We start from the raw sequence: 7,881 nt of genomic DNA, 5'->3' as shown, positions 1-7,881 counted from the left end.
ATAGACATTTTATCAATTCTTACTGCCAGCATTAAAAATAATGTTTGGGCTGTTCCCCCAGGAGCATATTTAATTCTCTTGATAAATTAATGACTGGCCTTGGCCTCTGACAGAAGAGAATGAAACTCCTCTTAATCTATGCAACTAATGAAATGGGCTCCTGTGTGAGCTTGCGTCAGGTTGCTGGGGACACAGGCAGGCAGTACACCGCCAGAACCATCGCCACCAAGAGGGGAGGCCACTTGGATTATTTACAGCCAAATGTACCCAGTTTGCCTGAAAGTGTTTAAATAAAGCCAAAGTGGGATTGAGAGCTCCTACTGGGAAGGAGAGGAGGAAGGTACTGCTGGAAAGGAAGGGAGAAAAGAAAAGAAAATGAAAGGCAAAACACAGAAACAGACACAGCAGCTGAAGTTCAGGAGTATTAAGTCAGCAGAATTAAGCAGGAGACAACATATTTTGGAATCAATGAACATTTCAGCTTTTCTTAATTGGGGATCCCCTCGAGATACTGTTGAATCTAGGCTTCAGGTCGCGTCTTCTCCTGTCCCTTCCTTTCTTTGTCGATTACTTCATCTGGGACATACCTCGAAAGGTCAGCCTTCTCGCCAGAATGATCTACAAACTTTTTAAATGTCAGGGATCAATGGCTGAGGTGGGATGAGGCCCAGGAAGGATATAGGCACACAGGGGACTTGTCGGCTCCACGGGGGAGTGGAGGGTCAGAGGGGGAGCTCAAGGACATGGAGTGATGTAAAAAGTGTAGGATCTGGCCAGGTGACAGCAGTCAGAGGAAGCCACCACCAACGTAGAGCCGGGGCGGTGGGGGTGTGGGGGGCTGGTCCTTCATGGAGGCCGGTGAGGAAGTTTATGAACCAGTAAACCCAGGAATGGAACAGGCCTGGAGAAATCCTAACAAAGTACATTCAGAGTCTACTTATTTCTAAGGCCCATGGAAGGTTTTCGTGATGCCAGGGTGGTCAAAAGAAAATTAGGAAGCAGCCTGAAAGAAATATTATGTGATTGTCACTTCCCCTCTCTTATATTTGGTTGTTTTCCAGAATCTCTATTCTAAGGAACCCTGTTAGTATCTTTACGCTATTAGCATCTGTTTGATAAATCCACTCCCTGCTCCATTTCTCACTGTCCCGTTGACTTCTCCTTTCATACTGTTGGATGAGTGATGGATGCCTCAGTGTTACCTCTTTCAGGTGTCTGTGTATTAGCTCTCATCAGGCCCTTATGTTAGAGATGAGGGAAAGTGAAAATCTAATGGGAAAAAGTAGCACAGTTTAGATGGTTTTGTTCGCAAGTACAGCAGTTATTTTAGAAAAATCCATGTTTAGCCAGTGTAAACCTCAAATTCATTTTTTAAAAAAGGCATGCAAGAATTGTCCACTTCTCTTCTTTAAACCAATAAAATAATTTTAAGTCTCCATCCTTGTAGGGAAGTGGGATAGTCCATGTTTTTAATTTTTTTGTTTTTTATTTATTTATTTTTAAAGATTGTATTTATTTATTCATGAGAGACAGAGAGAGAGAGAGGCAGAGACACAGGCAGAGGGAGAAGCAGGCTCCATTCAGGGAGTCTGACGTGGGACTCGATCCCAGGACACTGGGATCATGACCTGAGCTGAAGGCAGATACTCAACCACTGAACCACCTAGGTGCCCAGTCAGTTTTTTTTTTTTTTAAGATTTAACTTATTTGAGAGAGAGAGAGAGAGAGAATGAAGCACAAAAGAAGAAGAAGAAGACCCTTCACTGAGCAGGGAGCCTGATGTGGAGCTTGATCCCAGGACCTGAAACCATGACCCAAGCTGAAGGCAGACGCTTAACCAACTGAGCCACCCAGGCAATCATGGGACAATGAATATTAGACATCACTACTCCTGTGCCCATTCCCTTGACCTGTCTCCCAGCCAGCTCAGACAAAAATATGGGATATTTATGTGATGCTCAGAAAACCGGGCATGGGTGCTGGCCTCCAGTGAGCAATCACAGTGCCTGCTGGCATCCTCCTTGTGCAGGCCTGCGAGGTCCCCTGACAGCAGACACATCTGCTGCTTGTTAGTCACATATGGGGCCAGGCAATCTCTGCTGAGTCCCAGCTACGCTCCTGTCACTCCTTGGGACACAGCAATGGAGCATTGGCAATGGAGAAAGACCCACTCCAGATCCCTCTGGGAGAAAGCTCTCCATCTGTTCTCTTTTTCTCTTCAGAAATATTCCCAGTTGGCCTCACTGTCTTTAAAATCCCTCAAGAAATCACCAATAAATTGCTTTTCCACTCTTTTGTCAAAACCAAAGACACAATAGAACATCTGATCATAGATGATTATGGAAAATGAACAGTAGCTATTGAAGAGGTCTTGCTGCTCTGTCCTTGGGGGCTTGTTGCTCTGAAGGATGCTGGCCTCACCAGTCTCCTGGGGGGACCCTGCCGGGCCACCAGGCCTACAGGAGCTGTTTGGGACAAGAGTGAGGATGCCCTTAGCTGAGGCCCAACCAGGAGACAGGTTGCCCTGTGTCACAGCAGAGGACCCAAGAGATCCTGGTGTTTCAGACTGCTGGAGAATCTAATTCTAGCTGGTTTGTCGGTAAACATACGTGTTCTACTCCAATTTCTCTGGCAATCAGCAGAGCAGCCCACTTCAGTCTTCTTTCAATCTGGCAGCTCCTCTCCCAACCACACACACACACACACACACACGTACACAGCTGTCCAAAGCTATAGGATACGGAAATGTTTCCTTGACATATGCATATGTGTGTATATGTGCATATTGTTATATAATATACAATAATAGGCCATATAATATATAATAATAGGTTATTATATTTTTATATATTATATAATTATACACATTTTATATGTGCATATATTTGTGTAATATACATATATAACTTATGTGATACAGTACTTATATAGTATTTATATAACATATTAATGTGAGCTGCATGGGACCCCCTCTTCTACAACCTCTGTAAATACCCCCATAGATCACTATTCCATAGGGTAGACCATGATATTTGCTATTTAATGGGCCAAATGATTTTTTTTTCCCTGTGATTTTAGGATATGTGATACTGACTTGACTTGCACTAAACCTAGAGCAGATTCTTTTTTGGCCCATTGTTAATGGAGAATAAAATTATTCCCTAAAGAATCTCATTCACTTTATCCAATACCAACCCTCCTATTCCATAAGAGATGAATGTAGAAGGGGGACTACCTCACAGTTCTTACAGCTACACTTAGGGAACCCCAGTTCGATACCCGTATCTTGAAAGAAGGGCATGGTTCAACCCATTCTGAAAATGGCCTTACTGGGGAATGATACACACATATCCGTCTGCAAAAACCTATAACGTAGTCTTTCATTTTGGGTTTCACTTGGATAGCTGAGCCCTTCACAGAATTTGTGAGGGTGGTTGGAGGTGTGGTAGAAACTTCTCTGTGCATGTCATTGTTTTTCCTTCCCCGGCCTCTCTCACTAGAGATGAGGTTTGTTTCTCCACCCCCCTTCCACCCTGCTACCTGCCTTTGCCACAGCAGTGAGCACCCTGGCCCGCCAGCTCTGCTCTCACCACAGTCAATGAGGAGCCCAAGCAGGAGGTGGAGGGAAGGAAGATAATGAGCCGAGGATATTTATCTTGGCAGCTCCCTCCTTGAAGAGTCGCCTCTGGCTGGCTTGTCCTCAACCAAAGTTCAAAGCTTTCTCACACCAGCCTCCTCGGTCTGACTCTCACCTTTGGAGGCCCAGCAACCGCTCCCATCCCTTGCCTGACAACAATACCCTTATGCAACGATCCTTGTATCCTGCTGCCTTGGGTGTGCCGTGTGTTTCCTCCATTGCCAGCCATGTCTTCTCATCCTGGCCCCCTGCTGGGTTGCTGGGGCCCCTGGGGGAGGCAGAGAAGAGGGAAGCAGAGCTTTCACCGTGGTCCACCTCAGGGCCTGGACTTGTTCAAGGAGATGAATGTGAGGCGGTGCACAGGATACCAAGCCTGTGGGATACCCTGGAGTAGTATGTGTCTCCTTCTGTTATCCTTGTCTGATGTACCCGAAATTCAGGAAGCCAAAGAACAATTCATTCTGCTCCACTTAGCTTTTTGTATTTGACAAATATTAATTGTCTATTATAGTGGGTGGGAAGTGGGGACAAAATAAACAAGCAAAAATTGCATACCAGAGGGTGAGAAGGGCTGTGGAGAAAAATAGAGGCGGAGGGAAGGGGAAACAGAGTACAAAGAGCTGGGGAGGGCCTCCCCAGCTGAGCACGCCCATCATGGTGGTCATGGTTGTCACAGAGGTCCTGGCGACTCCACGGGGAGGGCGGCACTGAACAAAGGCTTGTGGATGTGAGGCTGATCAATGTGAAAAGCTGGGCTAAAAGCATCATAAGCCACAGGGTTCTCAACCTTGAGTGGCACTCCTCCACCCAGGGGGGGCATTTGAAATTGTGTGGGGTGTGTTTGAGGGTCACAGTGACAGGGGGTGGGAGGAGGGGCAGGGAGGGGCAGCCGATGTGAGGAAGAGACACTGTAGCTGATAATTAGATGACAGAACCAAGGAAGCCCGATGTCGTGCCATGCATAGGACAATGCATGGGCAATGAAGATCCGTCCAACAAAAACCACCAGTGGCATCCTTGTTGAGAAGCCCTGGACAGAAATAGCAAGTGCAAAAAACTTGAGGTTGAAGATCACCTCCTCTCCAACACACACACACACACACACACACACACCATTATAGTGGGTGGGAAGTGGGGACAAAATAAACAAGCAAAAATTGCATACCAGATTTTTAACCTAAAACAGGACCACTATGATCCCCAAGTCTTCACAACTTTCCCAGCTGCCCTGCAACATGGCAGCTCCAGTGCAGCTTGTGCTGTGTGCCTGCCCATCGGTCATGCCCACATTTTCTCCCAGCGCTTGAGGTCCAGGCGGGAACGCTCATGGTTGGACTTCAGACGTGAAGGTGAATTTGCTGGAGGTGACTGATTCATTTGGAAAAGACCAGAGGAACACCAAAGGTCTTGCCCATCCTGTGCACACCCAGAAATTACTCTTTGCCCTCAGAGTTCTTTTAGAAATAATAGGTGAAGTTCTTCTTGTTTTTTTTTTAAGATTTTATTTATTTGAGAGAGAAAGCACAAGTGAGGAGAGGGGAAGAGGCAGAAGGAGAAGCAGACTCCCCACTGAGCAGGGAACCCAGTGTGGGGCTCCGTCCCAGGACCGTGGGATCACGACCTGAGCCACAGACGCTTAACCCACTCTCCACCCAGGCACCCCAAGAAACAATAGGTGTCTACGATACAGTAATCCCAAGAGTGTTATTCATTTTATGGAAATGCCAGTAGAAGTTAGCAAATGTTTTCCATTGGTAATTTCAAAAAACAACCCATTTTACGTTTCCCCTCTATGTATATGTGGTCATGATTTCTTTGGAAATGAATGTATCTGGCATAGTTGCTATACACGTCAGGTATACTCTGTAAGTTCGTTCTTCCTCGTTTTAGCATAAATACCAAGAGAGTAGAATATAAGTATTATGCTATACTTTGATAAATCTAACTTGAAAAATAGGTTTATTTTTTTTAAAGTTAAGGCTTTGCACAGTGGCAGTATTGTAGCCAATGAGGTTTATCCGAGGCACGATTTATTGCTAATTGAAAACTTTTAAAAGGTTAAATGTGGCTTTAAAATGCATTTAGGGGGATCAGCGGTTTAGCGCCTGCCTTTGGCCCAGGGCGCAATCGTGGAAACCCGGAATCCCACATTGGGCTCCCTGCGTGGAGCCTGCTTCTCCCTCTGCCTGTGTCTCTGCCTCTCTCTCGCTCTCTGTCTATCATAAATAAATAAAAAAATAAATAAAATAAATATTTAAAAAAATAAAATCCATTTAATATAGTCCTTCTGTATGTTTGAACTACTCTTCTACCTCTAACTGAAATATTTTATTCTTGTTAATAACTCTTACATGCTGGGCAGCCCAGGTGGCTCAGCAGTTTAGCGACGCCTTCAGCCTAGGGCTGATCCTGGAGACCTGGGATCGAGTCCCACGTCCGGCTCCCTGCATGGAGCCTGCTTCTCCCTCTGCCTCTCTCTCTCTCTCTCTCTCTCTCTCTCTCTCTCGCTCATAAATAAATAAATAAATAAATAAATAAATAAATAAATAAAATCTTTTAAAAACATAATTCTTACATGCTCATTAATAATTCTATTGCTTTTCCACTTATAAAGATACACAGTATTGCCAGATAAGCATCACATTTTTATTTTCTTTTTTTTTAAATAATAAATTTATTTTTTATTGGTGTTCAATTTGCCAACATACAGAATAACACCCAGTGCTCATCCCGTCAAGTGCCCACCTCAGTGCCCGCCACCCAGTCACCCCGACCCCCCGCCCTCTTCCTCTTCTACCACCCTATTTTCCATTTTATTTTATTGAAAGGACCTAGAAGAATATTTTTAAAATGGCCTCCAATTAATATTCAGATCTCATTGCCTCATAAGGACCTCTAGCTAGCAAGCCACACTATGAACTAACTCTAGCAAAGGGGTTGGTCCCAGTGAACAGAGATACCATGGATGACTGGACTCGTGCTCTTTTACCAAGAGGACGTAGTTTGTCATAAACCAGGGAGCAAGGCCAGAGTAAAGGCATGAACTGAAGGAGGACCCTAATACCTTATCTCCGATCATTTCCTCACTCGGTTAAAGTCAAAGACATTTCCTATCCTCTGGTAATTCTTTAGTAAATGGCCCTCTGATAACTCTTGCAGAACTGGTTTATCAGAACTATCCTCCATCTAATTTCCTTCTTCCACTCCAGAAGGACGTAACAATGCATCTTCTGTAGCACTGAAGAAGGAATGGTCTTGCATTTGCTCCTTGCGCATTTCCCCTGAGCTTATGATCAGTTTCTGGGAGGGCATATTTAACCCACCCCAGGTGTGTACCCTGGGCAGCAGCTGTCCTACACACTTCTCAGCTGACCGAAGGGAGATACCTGTAAATGTGTCAATAAATGGATTGAGATACTTTGGATCTGGAAATCTAAACTATGTCTTAACTTTTCCTTCTTGTGTTGATTGCAACCCCATGGACGTGGTGTTCATTAGGGTAAAACTTCATTCAAGCATCTGAACTCTCCTATGAGAGAGAAAAAAGAAGATAAGTGTTCTTTTTGGTGAAGAACCTGATTCTTTTGCTTACAAGTTTCTCTACATCCCTGGGATAAAATCCTGAATGTTTTTCACTAGAATGAGGAAATGTATGGCATAGGGTAGCTCTTTCCATAGTGGGTCTTCACCATCCAACTCAAGGCAAGTTTTGAGATTCTAGGCAATGTCCAATATTTCCAAAGGGAAATTGCTAGGACCTGACACTCCTATTATCCTGAACATTGAGTGAAAACAGTTTCAATGAGGTCAGAAGTTCTTCAATAATACCCCATAATTATCTCCACTTTTGAAATCTCATTGCAATTAACTCAAAACATACTATGGTACTCATTCATCTTTTTCTTATACTAAGGTTATTTTTAAAGATTATTTATTTATTTATTTATTTATTTATTTATTTATTTATTTGATAGAGCAGAGTGAGCAAGAGAGAGCATGAGTGGGGGTGGGGCAATGCAGGGCTTGATCCCAGAACACTGAGATTGTGACCTGAGCCAAAGGCAGATGGTTAATCAACTGAGCCACTCAGGTGCACCTATACTAAGGTTATTTTTATACCTGATCTTCCAAATTGGATTATAAATTTCTTGAGGATTTTATCAGGTTTTTCCATGACATCTGCCATAGAGGAAAACTAGCATAGATGCCCTTGAGGTATGGGTTAAATAAATGAATTGAAAACT

The 7,881-nt window shown here is 44.0% G+C and overlaps 1 pseudogene; it reads left to right on the top strand.

Moving 5' to 3' along the window:
- The first annotated feature begins 5,615 nt into the window (after nt 1-5,615).
- LOC144306287 (U4 spliceosomal RNA) lies at nt 5,616-5,694 on the top strand (annotated as a pseudogene).
- Nucleotides 5,695-7,881: the final 2,187 nt, after the last annotated feature.

The sequence above is a fragment of the Canis aureus genome, chromosome 36 (assembly GCF_053574225.1).
Source record: "Canis aureus isolate CA01 chromosome 36, VMU_Caureus_v.1.0, whole genome shotgun sequence".
Taxonomy (NCBI): domain Eukaryota; kingdom Metazoa; phylum Chordata; class Mammalia; order Carnivora; family Canidae; genus Canis; species Canis aureus.
The sequence above is the reverse complement of the archived record's forward strand: the minus strand, read 5'-3'. Positions and strand labels throughout refer to the sequence as shown.